An 18,938-nucleotide genomic window follows, 5' to 3' on the forward strand; every position below is an offset into this window, starting at 1 on the left:
ATAATCACAAAGGACAATGGATAAGTCACAGCAGGTGTTACTTCAATAAATGTTTACGAACCATTTATTACTTAAATTTATTCAGCATAATTTTGTTTCAACAAAGTTATAACTAAATTAATTAAGATTGATAGAAATTAATTAACATTTTTTAAGTAAAAGCTATTAATAGATATTACCTAAAAACTGTATTATAACTTTTATCCCAAGGGCCTCGAATGTTGGTGAAAATACTATAGCATCTAAGCACAATTATTTAAGCATTGGGGTTATGCTATTACCCTCAGGCCTTCAGTCATATATTTATTTTTATTTTTCAATTTTAAACTTTAACTGAAAAATATTTTACACAAAACTTGTTCTTGTAACTTTTGAGAACTAGGGTTTTAATTATGTAAAAATGTTTTTTTAAAAACTGGGAAGTCGCTCTGCTGTATAGTCAATTTTGAGTGACCCTCGTCCTTTAGCCGGTTACTGTAATGCATGCTCTAAATTGCAATACAATGAAAAATAATTGGGTACGAAATACAATTTTCAGTGAAGACTCTATTTCTAATAGTGTTTTATAATTCATACTTATAATAATTTTACGAAAGTTAAACTAATATTTGCCAAAAACATCGCTTATACAAATTATATGATAGTTTTTTTGATACGTATAGTGGTGAAAAGTTTCAAGACCTTATACAAATATAATTTTTTAAATAACAACATAATCGTTATTTTTCTTTGAAAATTAGAACTTCAAATGTCAATACACATGTGTATAAGATGCTGTATTTCAATCTTTTTAAATTATTAAAAAAACAAATTATGAGGAACCTTTTATTTCATTTTCAAGTTTTTGACCAAGTATAACACTTTTTATAAATATTTAGATATGAAAAATTAAAAGAGTTTTCCAAAATGTCTAAAAACAGCTTAGAAAAGACTGATATATTTTGAAAATTATATCATCTCTAGAAAATGTTTTGGTGAAAATTTCAAGTATTTATGGCTTTTCGTGTTTAAATTAAAAAAAATAACAAAATCTATTTTTTCAACCATTATTAAGGAAAGTACTTTAAAATTTTTAGTTTTAACACCCCAAAGTACTAACTATATTCAACAACTTGTGTCTGTCAGAAACCACCCTTAAAGTTGGAGATTGAAGCGTTTTTATTTTATTTTTTCTATAAAAGTGTCTCCAGGCGCACACAAAAAAAAAACAACCACATAATCGTAAAAGCATACAGTCATTGCTCTAGTTATTCAGAATCTAAAAAAATTTCAGAAAAATTAATAAATATTCAAGAAATCAAATACTTATAAACATATCGTAAGGAAAAATATGTATTGTATTTAACATTTTCTATGTTTCATCATTTCCCACAATTATCATTATCAAGGTGTTTCATTTTAAGCATTTAGAGTCTACCTCTTCGTCACGGCAAATCGTATATTATAATAATTTTAGAATATGTTATTATTATACGTATAGTGTATACCCACTAGCTGATATATTTGTATACTGATTTGAATATTTGAATTTATTCATTGTGTTATGCAGTTTTAATTAAAACTTTCTTAAATGGTTTAAAGTTTTATATTTAACATTTAGCATACATATTAATTTATCTGTCGTAAAAATGAACGAAGAAAAGCAAAGAACTTACAACCGTTGATTTAATTCAATTTGTAATAATGGTTTTTATGTAGGTATTCGCCCATTAGGTAGACGGTGTTTAGCTAACATTATACCTATATGTTTTATTAATTTCGTTGCAATATATTTTTGTTTATTCAAGTTGAGGCAACGGGGTTGTACTGTGAGATAGGTAATACTTATTTGATAGGACTTGCAAGTTGTAGTCCACAACACCAGACCAATATTAAAATCAACACGTCACTATTTATAACATAGAAGGTATAATAAATATAATATATATATTCATATATATTTAAATACAGCTTTACTGTTTTGACTGTTGAGTGAAAATACGATCGTCTAAAACATTATAAAGCTTAACTTAAGTAACTTTAAGACGACAGGCCTAAGTAAAAAGGTGAACCAATAAAAAAAACTTAGATACAGAAAAAGAATATTTACATAGATCTTAAGAGTTAATATTATTTGATGCATAAATTGTTAAAAATAACTTACCAATGTAGACTCATTTTATATACCAAGTCATATATTATTATTATTATTATACGTCTTATAAAATAGGGCATCCTGGAATTAAAATAACCACTATGTTTTAACTGACGAATATAATAGTAATAATAATAATATACAACTTTATCGCATATTATCATCTACGCAAAATGATAAAATGTTTATTTTTTTTTTAATATTTCAGAAATTTCAATAAAACTCTGAGTAGGTTGTGAAAAAAGAAGAAGTGTCTCTCATATTTTCATGATTATTATTTCGATATAATCGAGTAAAAGTAAGTGAAAATAGAAAATTAGATGTGTGTAAATGATTTTGAATTATATAAACAATACTATAAAATAACGAAGATAATTATAAAATACATATAATGTGTAGGAAACGTAAGCCATGTAAGATCTCTAATTATAGTTGGATAATACAAAAACGATATATAGTTATAGACTGTTAGTAATAGACTATTAAGGGGATCACAGAACACGTATTTTTATACTTTTTAGCCCAATAAGCGGTGATAAATTACATATACTTCAGAATTTTCGATTTTAATTTATTTTATAGATGCATGAACTCTTTGAAAAAATATCTAGGCTTTTTAGGAAGTAGATTCTTAATTTTCAATTTTAAAGGACCTTAAAATTAAGATATTTTCCAAAAATCCAATGAAATAATTGAATTATATTTGTATTCCTTTATTTAGGACAAACCTGATTTCAAACCAAAAAACTAAAAAGTGATTCTTAAAGAGCATATAGTCTAGAAGCTTATAAATTCAACCATTTTTTTTCGAAATTTCAATCAAACTTCAGGAAGTTAGTTTATTTTAATATCGCTTTTAGTAGTTTTTATAGTTATGCAAAGAAGAATATATTTTATTTTTCGCGGACTATTGTCATGTGCGTGCGCATGTGAGAGTTGTATCCGGCGGTGGTTGCCCGATGCGGCATTACAACGATCGTTGGAAACACACACTTATATTAATTTACTACTCATACATAGACATAGCCAAAATTTTCATGTCATGTGTATTGACTAAATTTAAAGTGATAATATTAACGCAATCGATAGTATTTTGCAAGTTTGACACTTTATAGAAAACAAATTTAGAAGAAATATGTTATAGAAAAGTGATAAAATGTATTAAAGGCAAACGCCTTAACAAAAACAAATAATGTAAATATTATATACATTTATATTCATATCTTATTTTTAAACTTATAAAAAACTACACACTTATGCACAGTGTATCACGGTTTCAATATCATAATAAATGCAATTTTCCAAGCTGCCCAAAAAATCCAAAACCACCTAACTGTGCTAAACACCTGGTTTCACGATTGGAAAATCCAAGTTAACCCATCAAAATCCTCTCAAATTACCTTCACATTTCGATCCTTAGAATGTCCCGCAACCTTTATCGGCAATGCACAAATTCCATCTTCCACACAAACTAATTACTTGGGTTTAATCCTCGACAAACGCCTCACTTGGGGCCCCACTTAAAAAAGAAGCGTAAAGCTCTCAATTCAAGACTCCACCTTCTCAGACCCTTACTCCGCTCAAAGCTCTCATTAAAAACCAAAAGAACAATATACATGGCTCTTACTAAGACCCATGTGGTACTATGGCATACAACTTTGGGGCTCAGCCAACCCCCAAAAACTAGAACAATTCAGGCATTTCAGTCTATTTGTCTACGTCTAATATCAGGTGCCCCCTGGTATATTACCAATGAATCACTTCATAAAGACATCTGCATTCCAACATTAAACAGCCTTGCCAAAATCACCTACAAAAAAAACACACAAAACATTCAGTTCTCACTCAAATCCTATAATCACCCAACTATCATCCAATCATATTCCAGGTAATCCACCCAGGCGCCTGAAAAGAACCTGGTGTAGGGACCTACTCTCTCCTTAAATCACTTCCCACGGGGTGTCGCCAATGGGCAACTCCCCCCTCCTGTAAATCAATCCCCATCACATTTACTTATTGTATAACATGTAAATACAGATTGTAAATATTATGTTTTGTTCAAAAATACAAAAAACTATAAATAAATGCAATTAGGTACAGAACGAAGAAAAATTCAACCCACGCATATATTCATGATCAAAAATGTTTCATGATCATATTATTCTACTTACCTACTGAATTAACAAAAATAAGTCCAGTGTCAACGAGGCTTAAATTCAAATGGAAATATCTAAATATCAATCATATTAGTATACCAATGGGCTATGACAAATAACTCATTATAAGAATAATGACGAAAAAAGTTACTAACCGCACTCGGTAATATGCACACTTTATATTAATATTGTATTTTAAAATTGTTTTGGAGTTTTAATTATTTAGTAGAAATCTATAAGTTTTGTTTTAACTTTTAACTTAAATGGATTTTATATAGGTACAATATGTTATCTACAACTTGCTATAAAATACATTTTCAAAACTTAATATTATTTTGTAGGACGCTGAATGGCACTGTGTTTCAAAAACATTTTAATTACAATTTCTAATTTGAATTTTATGAAAGTCAAAATTTCTCATTTAAAAGTATATAATTCAGAAGTAATTAAAATTACCAAATACAAACTGTAAAAATATAAATGCATGTAAAAATATACATATATACTGGAAGCTTTTTAATACATGGGAGTTTCATTAAGAGGCAGTCAATTGTATTATAACTTAAGCGGTGTCTTATCTGCACACATGATTCATCCATGTGTAATCCTTATTATTATATTATTTTGAAAAAGATCAACTCCAGAAAACGTTGAAATAACTCTTTCATTTAGTGTTAATACCTAGTATTATTATTTCAGTGACCTTACATAATATTTTAGTAAGGCATGTGTGAATAATTTTTCTGAAACATAAAACTAATTATTAATTATTATTATAATTAAGTATATTTTAAATAATATACATAAATATATTTATAAATATGAAATAGAATGATATATAATAAATCACAGTTTAATGACTAATAGGGGTTTTTCAAAAAATATTGTACAAATGTAGGTACAGTATAGAATCTACTATTATAGTGGCTTAATTATTTTTATTATTCAACTAAATACAATTAAATATTGAAAATAAACAAAATTATTAGGTATAAATTACTTATGAACTGTAATGTTTCATATTTTAGTTGTATTCTGTATAATTTAGTAAGTAATTGATATATCAATTGTATACTTTATTTTTACTCCAAAATGCCCCTAAAAATAACAGTAATAATAAAATATGTTTTTGATTAAAATATAGTTTTAATTATTTTTCTTTATAATATTTTACTTTAGGATTTTTAATTTTTAATTTATTAATTTAGAATTTTATATATTATTGTCATTTATACAATTACAATAGGCGTGCGCAAGGGGGGGGGGGGCTCCCTGTGGCCCCTGTCTTTTTCTTTAATAAATACATGGATATCTATGCTATACTAAATAGCGAACATTTTTACATTTTACATGAAAAAATTGAAGCCAGTTTTAATATTATAGTAGGTATAGATATCTGTGAATAAATGTAATAAAGTTATTAATTAATCAGTTATCATCGACCAAATGATTTATTATTAAATATATAAAATACTCTACTGTCCACTATATTAGCTAATGGACTATTTTTTTTATCACAATGTATCTATCAACTAGGCATTTTATTTATATATTTACGTTATTTCACGGTTGTAACTTGTAGATAACATGATATACCACATATAACAGAAATAGGTTAGTTAAAATAGATTAAGTTTTAACTAACTATGGACGCATAATAATTCATAAATATTTTTACATTCCTTATCTATATGAAAGAAAATATGTCACAAAAATACTTTATAACTAATAGGATAGTGAGACAAAAAATGGAAAAAGGAAAATATTTTGACCTCCCCTTGACAAACTCATGCGGACGCCTTTGATCTGGGCATAGGTAATGTGTTGTCCAAAGTCACCCCACGTTTGGTAATAATTAAGACGATTTAACACTACAGTGTGAGATCAAGTAACTTAACAATTTGCACATATACCAATTAACACAAACAAGTTAACGAGTATAGGTTACCAAAAACCGTAATCAAATATTTCTATTTGTTGTAATGCTACAGTAGTCAATGTAGTTCTATAATTTAAAAATACAAAAACATGATATTTTGTATTTACCTCCATAACATGTACTATGGCACCATTATGTCATCAATAAATATTATTTTTCTATGTAGGTTATAATAGATATTAACGTGGAGTATCAGTCTTCAACTTTTATTAAACGTGTAATCTAAAATTATAAGATAACAAAAAAACATAATGTTGTCCTAATTCACCCCACATGTCTAAATCCATTCCTTTTTACGGTAGTCATGAGTACAAAAATTTTTGGTTCAGACATTTTTAAAGGGCCCTTCCCCGCTGCGGACAAAGTCTGCGCACGCCTATGTCTAGATCATTAGAGGAACCACTATTCCTAATTACCAGTTAGTAAGTTTTGTAGTTTTTGAGATGTTGCGATGAATGAGTAAGTGAGTAAGTGAGTAGGTGAGTAGAATTTTACATATATATAACCAATGGTTCTGGCTAGGCTAGGGTGACCAGTTTTACAAAAAAAAAAAAAAAAACGGGACAAGCAAAAAATTAAATGATCTAAAAAAACATACACATTTTTTAAAATTATTTTTTATATTTTATAGTTACAATTAAAATATTTTTTAATTACCTTGTTTAATATTTCAATAAAAAACACTTGTTTTTACAAATTAAATAATCTAAAAAACATACACATTTTTTACTGTTCGTACGTTAGTATTCGACATATTTTGTTGTTCGACTCTTTGACTAGGTGCATGATTCGCAGAAACTATCGGTTATCGTTATCGCATGCCACGGTCCGCGATAGATTCATAAAATTAATACTATACATTATTAGGTACCTAATGTCCTAATAGCTAATTTACTACTACTATGGTAGTTTGGTACTATTATTATGCTATAGCTATACTGCTAAGGCGCTAAGCTATACGCTTATTTTATTACTATTTGTATTGCTCGTCGGCACTTCGACGACGGAAATGTTAGTCTGTTATTTATAACTTTGGTTTCAAGTTTTAAATATGTTTTATTTTATTCTTTTACAAAAATTCATAAATGATATGGAAATAACGGGATTAAAACGGGACGATCTTCTGAAAACGGGATAAAAAGCGTCCCGTTCAAAGTTTCTCGGGACAACGGGACATAATGATCAAAAAAAGGGACAATCCAGTTTTAAACGGGACGTATGGTCACCTTAGGCTAGGCGATAATGAATCAGTCAGGATATACATATATAGATAATCGGTATGATGCGATAGTCATAATTGTATTTTACCTGCAAAGATAGCCAAAAGGGATACATATTATTCATTATTGTGACCTCCGTTTAAGTACTATATAAGTACTTTGGTAATTTAATGAAATGAACATAATATTTATTTTAAATATCGAAATCATAAAAATAATGCATGGAGGCTTTTTGAATAAAACTCAATAATTATTACACAACTCGGTTATAATAACGAAAGAACTCGAATTTTTAATTTATTTATTTTGTTATTACTGTTGTGTAACGTTTAATTGTCGAAACTGAAAAAAATTAATTTAGAATTACGTTTAGTTTCCAAACTTTTCTATACACTGCGCTGCTGTTGAACAATATGAAAAGTATATGCTTGGCACCGGAATCGAAACCTGGCCACGAGAACGGTCGATAAGACCAAAATATATTATTATGTAGATACAATGACTGATCATTATAATATTATTACGAAGTCACCAAATCGGCCGACAAACGACGACTTTTAGTGTGTAGGCAGTCCCGACCATTATTATAATAGTCGTTAACGGCGCGCCGTCGATGCACTCAATAGAATTGAAGTAAATGGACAACTACGGTGCCGGTTCGTCGCGTCTTGATTGTCAAACATGGAGATGCGTACAACGGGGAATTTATGTGAATGAAATCGCAAAGGCAATAATAATAATATATATTATCATAGGTATATATAATACTATTCATTACAAGTGCGGTGCAAACGTTTGTCGTCGTACTTATAATTACAACCCTATAAAAGCGTTACCATATAACTTTCAAACTCGCGACCAGCACTAGACGCCATGAATACAATACCTATTACCTACCTATAAGTGTAGATATACACAGGGTCGTCGATACCGACGATTCGGTCACTCACATGTTAGAGATATTTGCTACTTTAGGGTAAGGCTTAGACTAATTATTATTCATTTCACAATCGCACGTCACACACGCAATACAATTCTTTCAGCGTTGGTTGCGTATACCCACGCGGGCTATATTCTCCCGAATCGTTTAACTTTGTGTGCCTGCGCAGTGAACGAGAAAATATGTTCAGTTTATTCTCGACTCGTTTGTTTTGCACACCATTTTTACCACTTTAATCATTAATCAGCTCTAATCTGTACCCACTATATAACTACTGCCTATGTAAAATTAATTTTGAGACTTATTGGTTTTTTGGAGACAGTCATGACTCATGGTAATAATAATGTATTATAGATTTATAGATATGAATTAAATTAATATAATATAATACCTGTATAATAGGGGGTCATATTACACAAGTCCACAAAAAAATTTATCTAAAGAATATTTATATTTTTTAAACGACAACAGGGTCACAGGGAGATATTCTGCATAATATCTGAACTAGTATAAAATATATATAATAATATTATTATGTGTGCAGTTATAAGTGATAGTACTTACCAATCGAAATAACAAGTATGAGGTAGCGATCCAAAATATTCTTATCTTTACACAATTGTTGTCTTTGAAAAACACGTAATAGTATACCTACTGTTTTTAATTTGCAGTACAGAGTCGTCCTAAGTTTAATGAAACAGAAGAACTACATTAATCATTAGTTATAACAAAGACAAAGATAAAAGAATAACTTTAAATTCCAGAGGATTTGGCCATTTGTGTATATGGGTTGACTAAAATAGATTTGCTTGTATGCTTTTAAGATATTGCTTAGGTCCAAGCTCTATATATTTATTTTTATTAAGGTTGGTTTTGCTATAAGTGGACTGAATCTTATGATAGCCTGATCTAATTTTTTACGCCCCTGACTTTATGATAAATAATAATAATACCTTTGGGCAACATGCGTGAACTTGCTTTTTGACGTGGAAGAAATGAACAAAAATGCATTTTGTGATGTTAGAAAATTGTATTTTTATATTCTAGATTGGATAAAACATAAAGAAAATTCATCTGTTTTATAAGTTCTATACTTCTATATATACGCTTTTCAATATCCATACAAATATGATTAAATATATTACACTATATAGTATATATAGCATATATATCCAGTGAATATCCAAAATTAAATCATATAATAATTATATAAATTATAATTTAATATTAAAACTGTATTTCAATATTATAGTACACCAGATGCAGTTTATAATTAACCTTCAGTGGGTCGTGCGGATTATGAGTACCTATTCCGTCGCGCGGGGTAAAAATTTCCCTTGATTAAACATAATATATTTTTATTTCACATTTATTTATTTTAAATTTAATATTTTCATAAGTATATAACAAAGAAAGGATACTAAATGTAATTAATACTTTTAATTTTACATTTGTTTTATTTTTTTACTTATTAGACAAATAAATGATATATTATTTTAAACTAATTAAAAAATAATTAACATTATTTTTATAATATATAACATATAAATAGAAGCTAGATAAAATCCCACCACACTTATAACAACCTAAATAGTATGAAACATAGTTTAAAATTGGTGGGATAATAAATTACCCCGCGAGACCTACTGAAGGTTTGTAATTCACTAAAGCTATAAAACAATATATTTTTTATATTTCTAAAGTTTTTAATTGTTTGTATATGTATAGGAAGTCCCTGTCTATATTTTAAGTTCTAAAATATCAAAATTCACAGCTTAACGATTTTGTAATGCTGCTGAAAAATGTATCCATAACTTAAAATATATTTATAACAATAGCTAATTTGGAATTGAAACTATTGAAATATAATAATTTTTTGGATGCTACGGTAGATTATTTTTTAATTAGGTAGTAATATTGTAAGAATAATATAGATTCAATAAGTGAATTTAGATTAAAATTTATCTGAAAAAGAATTTGGTGTTATGTCCAAAGTAACTTATGTAAACTATTATAATATGAGTGTTTATATTTATATCACGTAAGCAAATCCTATTACCTATCAGAAAATTACTTATATTTTTATTTAAGTGTTTTACCTATTAGTTTTTAAAATGCCTACATTTTATAGTTTTTTTTTGTGTATTTTATGCTTCCCATGTAAGAAATTAAATCCTTTTTTATTTTCCAAGTTTATTTCAAATTTGAGTTATATAATGATGTAGGCCCGATTTATCTGAAAAAAATGTAAGACTAATATTATACTGAACTCCATAGGTATTTATAGAGTTATAACGACTCTATTACACACCGTGGTTGTTCGTTTTCGTCTTCAAGGGCACTGAGAAGTGACAAATAACTGTTATACTTTTAAACATTAAAATAATAATAATCACTATTGCAAGAACCCTGCAGTGTCTCGTACATACGGTCGTATACAGCATAAATATTTGTGTACCTATAATAATATAAAAATATAATGCAAATAAATTTTATTATATTGTATAGCATATATTATATTATTGTTAGTGTGTTCCACTTCAAACCTATTACTTATATTATATAGTATAATAACAAAAACACGTGTTAGGTATATTGTACCCTTTGCCTTTTGTATTCGATTAGCATATATATAGGTACCCACTTACAAGTTACTAAAGATGCAATAGGTATGTATAAATTAGTAATAACGAATATTAATTACATTAAAACCAATATAATATTATAATAAATTTATGATGCTCGCGTATAATTTCATCTATTCATGATTGAGTGAAAATAAAATCATTTCATATAATATATAAATGTATACTATTATTGTGTATCAAAAGCTTTTTTTTTTTAAAAAAAAAAATAAAAAAATATATGTCTAGAATACAAAATATTAATAAAATATAACCGAGTATATAATATGTATATGTATATTTTTTATCTTAGGTATTCTTATACTTTTTAAATTTACAAAGAAAATTAAAAAATATAAATAATATTTTCAACATTGTTATAAAAATAATCCATTTTTACAAGATTGTTTTATGGTGGTTTTTATGGTAAATATTTGAAAACGTCTACCTATATAATATTATCTTTTATACACATACATTTACTCTTCATAAGATATGAAAGGGAATTACTACCACAGTAAATAAAAATATTTCATTTCTCTTTAATTATTTAAGGTTTATTTTAATAATATTTAATGAAGTTTTTAATAAATATACAAATTCAAATTTGACCCATAAACACAAATTTCTTTTTATTAATTCTAAATATAGCTCGTAAGAATAAAATAATTATCAACATACCTAACCAAAAAATTATTAATATTGAAATAATCATATAAATATAATTTTCATGTATATTAATAATATTATGAGTAGAATCATAATAATATATTCACATAATGTTTTTAACTTTTAATTTATTATTTAATGATATTTATGTTAAATTTAATTTGACGTTACAATTTTTACGTACCCACTATTTATTTCAGACAAAATTCATCAGTCTACCCAATATCTGTCATTGAATTAAAATGTATTATAACACTTATTTTTCATTTTGAAGAACCATATTGATATTTTATTTCTAGTTGAATTACTAAACACTAAAATAGAGTGTCTTGAATTATTAAGTAAAAATTAATTTTCAAGCTCTATAATTTAAGATAAGATCCAAGAGTAATATAATGCCTAATGGGTACTTTTAATGTAAACAATCGTACAATTTATTTGGACCGAATATACTATGACATACTTACCATATTTTAAATTTTTGTTATCAATATTTGTTCAATAATATTTTTTTATTAAAACAAGTCTAAATAACTACGCCTAGCTTATATATTACAACTTAGACTGCATTCTCTACCCTCAGGGTTGAAATTATTTGATTAGATAAATAATTACTAAATGCATATTATATTTATATTGTTTTTTTCTTATATAAAAATTATATTTATTTTACGTGTGACCTAAATACACTATACACCTAAATACTCTCGAGTCTTAAGTAATTCAATAACTATCGATTATGATCCTGGTCTCTTAAAGACTTCATGATAATACATACATCTATACAGAGTGATTCATCAAACATGCTCATCTCCAAATCCGTCTTTTTTTAATAACGAATTTATTCAAATTCTAATTTTTGGAAATCATATACATCTAATGTTAAATATAATTTATGTCAATGAGGTTTTTTTATGAATTGAATGAACTCCATATAGTATGCATTAGACAAACCTGAAGCTATGATCGAAATTCCAGGACTTAAGCCAAATTATCAAAATTCACAGTTAATTAACCTAGGTTCCATTTTCATATACCATTAATTTTATACGATTTAGTAGGTTTATTTGTGATTTTGGTAATCTTTTTTATAAAAGGTTTATCTTAAACTTTATATTATAATATAAATTATAAGTTTTAAATACGTTTTAAGAACTACAATATTTCAACGGTTTCAAGATTTTAAAATATAAGTAAAAATGTTTTAAGCTGATATAATTTTAATTTTCTGCACAAAGAATTAATCTCAGCTTCCAAAGAAAATGTAAGAAGTTTATATCATACAAATTAAGTTTGAAAAGGTGAACTTATTTCATACTTTTGGACAGCCATTGTAATAGTACCCACTATTATTTAGATAATCTACCTTAATCACTGCTTCGAATGTTTTCCTAGGGCGACCGTACACATCCCATAAAAACTACAATTGTTCTTGCCTTTTGACCCGTAAATAGAAAAGTGCAAAATACAGGACCTTATAGATTAACAAAATATCTGAAGGTGAGTACACAAGACAAAGCTGAGTTTAGTATTTTTTATACCCTAAAAAAATATATGTCTATAAACTATTAAGAAAACATTTTAAATCTGGAAATAGTTTCTTTATTATTTTTTTAAAATTAGATTGCTATATATATTTGGTCATTCTGAACTACGTATAAAATATGTTGATTGAAAAGTCTAATACCTAATTTAATTTCAATATCTAAAACAAACCAAACTTTAAAATATGTAAAATTTAAATTGTATACATAATGTAATAGAATGAACTATTGCCATTTAAAATAATAATATATTATTATAAAATTAATATAATTATTTACATATAAATACATTTGTATATAAATTATTTGAAATTAAATACGAAATAAAATATAAAAAGTTTAAATATTAATTACCTACACAACTATTAATAATTAAGTACCTCAAAATATAAGATAAATAAGAGTACCTACCTATACATAATATTATGTTTGAAGGTTATAAAGTGTAATAACTAATAAGTAATATATGCCACTGCCGTTTGCCTCGATTCATATCAGACCATTAATGTTGGTTGGAAAACGTGTGATGTACAGCCTAATATATCAAATTTCAATTCTACAAGGGTGTTGAATACAACGTACAACTATACAAGTCCAGCGAGCATGTCCACCCTCCAATTATTCCTTTGATAATGAATTCAACCAAATTTAATTTTTTATTATACTTATAAGGACCATGTTTTTAAATGCTAAAAGATTTTTATAACATTTTAGAGATGACCTGTGGCGATACTAACTAGTTATCCTTCATACAGAAATTTAAACATCTCAACAACTTATATTTTACAACGAGATTAAAAAAAAAAGTCATCTACTTAAAAATGTACAGGAAAAATGGTAATTCTCATTTCAAAATAAAATGTTGGGACCTAAAACGGTCTGTCCACTGTAAATGTATATACTTAGAAATTCATATTTTAAATGCATAATACTTAGTATTAGAATCATCGAGTTTCCCTGAATATCAATTTTATACTAATCGCCAATTGAAAATATAGATTTGAAATAATACATTTTCAATGTTTAGTACATAACAAGTTATAGGTTATAGGTACACATAAACGGGACATTATATTTTCAGACTATGCGCATATTTATAAATGTATTATATAAATGATCTTCTTCGTTATAAAAACTTGAGTACCTATGTAGTAGAGTTGAGCAATATATAGTTTTCATATAACATTATGGGGTGTTATTAATTTTTCACCTTATCAAATTTCCATTCAAGGGTGAAGAATTCCGGCTAGAGCGAAACCCTTCGTAATACGTAATGGAGTGTGCCGTGTGTGATCATAGCAAGTTTATAATAATATAACCATCGGCTGCTGCGACAAGCTACTGCGGAAAGGTAAACTCGTAATTGCAACTTGTCGTACATTTACGCGAGCATTTTGCGGGAAAAGTAAATACTCGCGATTATTATATTTTTTTTTTATTGATCCAAGACAAAACATCGGCGACAACGGCCATTATTTTAATATTATTATTATTTAATGTGGACAATAACCTTTTTTATGGCATTTATTTTCGTCGGGTGATAAAATGAACGTAAAATAATATTATATGTACAGTAAAATAATCTCGTATTATACCGCGGTTCGTTAACGACGAGTTTTTATCATAATATTTTGTTTTCAATGTCTCCAACATTTTTGATTTCATACCACCGCGGCGATACCTACGTCGTTTGAAACTTGTGTCAAATCGATTTCTGCGCTATACGAAATTGAAGTAAGCGTAAGCACGCGGGTAATTATGTGGCGTGAAATATGGAAACCAGTTTAACTTAAATTTTTGACAAACATAATACAATTTTGCACGCACGTTATAATTATATACGTAAATACAATAAACGAAGCGACGATAATCCACAATAATACGTCATGTTATATTATTATTTCGTATGATTATTCTAAAAACCATTATACAGCTTTACGTGACTGTTTTATCAACTTCCAACCAAGCTTTTAAAAATTAACCTAGGGAATCTCTGGTGAGCGAATCCGTTTGTTATATGCAAGTGCGTAAAAATAATAATATAATATTAATACATTTCGAATGATGCCTAATACAAGGCAATACAACTACTGAACTACTATTACGGTTGTAGAATATAAGTGTGTACCTACCTGCGGAATAACAGTATAGCTATGTCTATCACTAGGCGAGGAACTTGTGAATAACAGGTATATGCCAGCTAGGTGTGTAATAGGTTATAGGTATATTATAGGTGACACGATGTGCGCAATCTTACCTTGACTTGCCACCTATCGGTTCGTGAATCGTAATCCTCGAGAAACGGACGACGGAGATATTGATTATAATATTATTCTTGTTGCTCCGCTTGAATTTCGCCGCGCGTTAAACCAACAATTACAGTATAGTAACGTGAACGATGACGATAAATTTGCAGTTGGTCGTCGGATCGACAATGGAATTCGACGGTAATACGTGTACGGACGTGGAATAGAAGACTTTTGAAGACCACGAGGGCGTACCCAAGAGTGGTGGAGCCGTGGAGGCTAACGGGCTTAAGCCCCACTAAACAAAAATAATATTGGCCGCTAGCATTTCGGTAATTTTGTTAGACATCGACTTTAAAATATATTATGTAAAAAAATTAACAACTATCTAGATAAGACTATTACTATTTTTTAAATAATTTAATTTAGCCCCCTGCCCTCAAAAAAAATAAAAGTTTTGGTGGAGACGGAATGGAGCGACGGCTAACGTTAAAGAAACGGATTCCCTTAGCATTAAACCCAATTTCGAATGGCACACGACGCGATACAAGTTAATGTTGTGCGTCGGTTGCTCAGTATGTGTTAGTTCCAGTTATATACGACCTAGTCGAGCGCAGAGCGTTAGGAGGAGGGGGGTCCCGATGACAGAGGAGGATGACCACCACCGCCGGTCCCACCCCCAACACGTGACGTGCGCTCAACCAGTTGCTCCGTCGACGCGTCAGGAGGAAGTCATACGGCCGATTTGACGTTTGGCCGCCGCACCCAGTCCCCAAAGACCATCGGTTGATCGCGACTATATATATGTGCGTTTGCCGGGGTACGATGAAGGCGAAGAGCCGCAGACGATTATTCTGTAAACACCGTTGTGCCAACGCCGTACGGAAGGTGCGCACTCTACCGGTGTAAACGTGAGGCCCACCATCGTCGTCGGTTGTTTTTTTTTTTATATTTCAGTATAATTCACCAATGATGTAACAACGAACTGAAAAGGATTGTCTTGAGAATTGTCGTGATCGCGTTCCGTACCGTAGTAAAATGTGCAGTTTGTTTTTAACTTTTAAATTAGTTTCCCATTTAATTGTGTAATATGGAAACAATTGTAATTGTCAAACATTGACATATTATTTACTATTTACCAAGATGTAAGGCGTAGCAAAAAAAAAAAATTACAACCTGTTTGCAAAAACTCTGAATACACAAAGTATTTCCTATTTACCGACGAACGGAACTATATAGGAGTAATTTTCACTTTTAGAAAATAATAAAAAATATTATTAAGCTATAACAATTTCGACCTTAACTACCCCAAATATACCAGTTGGCTGTTTTATACAGAATTTTTTTTTTTTTGGGAGTACCATATTAAGTATTATTAACTTCCATTCTCTTTCAAAATATTATATTATAATAGATACCTATATTACAACATTTTTACTAGGTATTGCAAATATGAATTAAATGTTTGAATATGCGTTATAATTATATAGGTATTTTATATTGTCAAAGGGTTGATGTGATACTTATAGAAAAGTAATTTATAAGACGATAATTTTATATCATATAAAATTGATGAGAAATTAATGTATTACTATATAGTGCTGTTGATTTTTGTTAGTAAATTGTGTTTACTTTAGCGCATACAATGATTTATAAATGTTTCAAAACTTGCTGCTATTTTTGATTATTTACACTACTTTCGTCTTTTATTCTTTGAAAGTGCCATTAAAATACTTTCATCAACGTCTATATAGTATTCGAACCGTAGATCAATTTGGCATGTGTTCCTTAAAAATCATTAATTAAGTGTTGTCGATTTTTGTGTTATATCATGTTGGACTTATAATTGACATAATGAATTTGAGCCTTGAGGTGGTTCACGTCTATACATCACAGAAATGCATATTATCCAATAACGTGTCTGAAATGGTAAAAATAGGTGATTACATTTTTTCGCAACATATGATATTAATTTTCTAAACATTTTTCACAATGATCACGTGCCATAACAAAAAAATTCTAAAATTAAATATTCTACAAACAATAAGCAATACAATTTATTACGAGTTACCTTTATATTAAGCTTTAGAATATTTGTTTCATACAAATATTTAGTGCTTACTGATTTTCTACCTATACAGGGTGATTCTTTTATCATGGACCAGTCAATATCTCGGTAAGTATTAGGAATTTTAAGAAAAAATTTTTTTTTAATTTTCTAGGTTTTACTGTTTTACAATCTGTTATAATTTTGATAATTTTGAGTCCCTCCCTTATTTGATAAAACACTATCAACTTTCGATTTTCAATAACGAAAATCTATAAACATTTTGAAAAAAATAATTTTAACGTTTGCAGAATTTAATTTGAGTAATCCGTTTTCGACTTATTTATGCTTAAATAATAAATATTCGTTTAATTTACAGCTACTGGGCAATTGATCAAACCCAACAGTAAAAACCAGAAGTCAAAACGAAATTATATCTCAATTTAATTTCGCAAGCGGTCATAATAGTCATAATCCTATAATCCTAAACTAATAAGTACAAAGATCACACGATTTGGACCTCCCAATCTTGTCCCCAATCACAACACCGAGTGAATCGTCAAGCCTACAACAGCACTACAGCAGTATCATATTTAAAGTATGATAATAACATTTTACCATTATGGTTACATAATATAGCACTGGTTACTGATTCTTGGTATAAGGTCTTATCTCTATATAGGATATATATATATATATATGTCCTATCTTATATAGGAGTTTGTAGATAAACGAGAAACGGTAAACAGTAAACAGTTTCTATCGTTTCTGAAAACATGTGGTTTTTGATTAATTGCTTACGTTAGTTTAATAGTTGTCAAATAAATTAATTGTCGAATTGTGAATATTAATTATTATTTATTGAATGTTTAAACACAAAAAACATTTTACGTAAAAACTAAATTATGTGTATTATTTAAAATATAAATTTAAACCAATGCATATTTTTTGATAATGTTTTACATTTTTTAAATAAAGTTGTACCTATTTTAGTTTAAAATTTAATTAAAAATATGCATATTATACACTTCTATCCGATCAGCATTATTATGTATGAGAATTAAATTTCACACTTTGCCGACAACTTTATTTGTGTGTATACTTTATTTCACACTTTGCCGACAACTTTATTTGTATGTATACTTTATTGGTAAGTTTAATCTAAAATTTGATTTTTTTTTTTTAATAAATGATTAATATTATTGATAAATAAAGACTATGATTAGAACATTTTGATTTTATTTCAGTGGCAATTAGTAGAATTGGTATAATTAATCAAAAATAACAGTGAACTATAATATTACTTGACACAAGACATTTGAATTTGACCAGCAATTAATGCAAATTCATATTGCATACTGGTACCGGTACCTATAGGTAATTGATACTGGTTCCAATCTGAATACTTCATAAATCAAT

General features: G+C 28.1%; 1 protein-coding gene across 2 annotated transcripts in view; it reads left to right on the plus strand.

Annotated features, from left to right (window-relative positions):
• LOC100573280 (FMRFamide receptor) overlaps positions 1-18,938 on the plus strand; it is a 102,188-nt gene that overhangs the window by 12,073 nt on the left and 71,177 nt on the right. Inside the window, exon 2 of one of the 2 annotated variants that reach the window (XM_016808000.2) lies at positions 2,343-2,432. The exons of the other annotated variant lie outside the window; for it this stretch is intronic. The gene's annotated coding sequence lies outside the window, so the exon portion shown is untranslated. The remainder of the gene's footprint in view (positions 1-2,342; positions 2,433-18,938) is intronic. 2 annotated transcript variants of the gene reach the window in all.

The sequence above is a fragment of the Acyrthosiphon pisum genome, chromosome A2 (genome assembly GCF_005508785.2).
Source record: "Acyrthosiphon pisum isolate AL4f chromosome A2, pea_aphid_22Mar2018_4r6ur, whole genome shotgun sequence".
NCBI classification, from domain to species: Eukaryota; Metazoa; Arthropoda; class Insecta; order Hemiptera; family Aphididae; genus Acyrthosiphon; species Acyrthosiphon pisum.